This window comes from Trichechus manatus, unplaced genomic scaffold (genome assembly GCF_000243295.1).
Source record: "Trichechus manatus latirostris isolate Lorelei unplaced genomic scaffold, TriManLat1.0 scaffold00055, whole genome shotgun sequence".
Taxonomy (NCBI): Eukaryota; Metazoa; Chordata; class Mammalia; order Sirenia; family Trichechidae; genus Trichechus; species Trichechus manatus.
In genome coordinates, this window is record NW_004443991.1 from 5576545 (window position 1) to 5577658 (window position 1114).

A 1114-nucleotide genomic window follows, 5' to 3' on the forward strand; every position below is an offset into this window, starting at 1 on the left:
GTATGTATGCCCAATAAGTATACTCAGAGGCGGATATTATACCAACCTGACAGGTAACCACAGCCAACATTGCAAGAAATTTATGGCTTTCACTTTATTTTCCGAGTTGGTATCTACTCAGCTCCTTTCTCTGTGGAAACATAAGCAAAACCTCGCCCCAAATGTAACAACATACCACCTTTCCACGTTCCATCCAGCATTCTTATATTCAGGTATGGTAAAAGCAAATTTGTCTTTATCCTCATCCTGCAGAGGAATGGTGAAGAAGCAATCCTTTAAGTCAATTACCAGTAGATGAAAAGATTCAGGGATCATGGAAGGTAAAGGGAGACCTGGTTGTAACGGTCCCTGTGTTGTTTTAACAAAAGAGGGCGGAGCCTTTTCTGTAGTTTTTACCTTTTGCCATGCTTTTAAAAATATATTTTTTAATTGGACCAGAGCGGCGTCTCTCAGTCCAGCTTGTTGAGCAAAGGTAGAATACTGACCTTGTCCCGTCAATTTTTCTTTAGTGGGTCCAGGTGGATTTAGGGTAGCATTAAGCCTTGCTTGTACTCTTGCTTCCTCAAGCCACCAACTTCGTAGTTGGAGCCATTGGGATCCCTCAAGCACTGCCTTTTCTAAAGCTTCCCAGTCTATCGGGATCAACAAATTCTCGGATGCGAATGAATCTAATAATCCTAATACAAAAGGTGATTGAGGACCGTACTGAGAGACGGCGGTTTTGAGTTCCTTTAAAATCTTCTATTGTAAGGCATTGTATTGTACATTCATACCCCCTTGTGGATATTGAGCATTTGCTGCAAATCTCTGTCTGGTAATAGGGAATATAAAAAGAGCTTTCCTCTATCCCTTTAAGAGGGAGCTGAACAATCTGCGGGGGGTCCTGTATATCCTAAAATAAAACTCTGAGGACCTATTTCTTTCTCTGGTATTGGAGAATGTAAAGACAAAGGAGGGTCAGATACAGAAGTAGGAAATGCACAAAGATTAAGAGGCGGCGCAGAGTGAAGGGAAGGCCTCCCTTCAGCTGAAATACTTAGCGCCTGCTTAAGAAGTTTTATCAGCTCAGAGGTCTCTGAAGAGGGATGCCCCCCTTTTTCTTCTTCGTAATCTG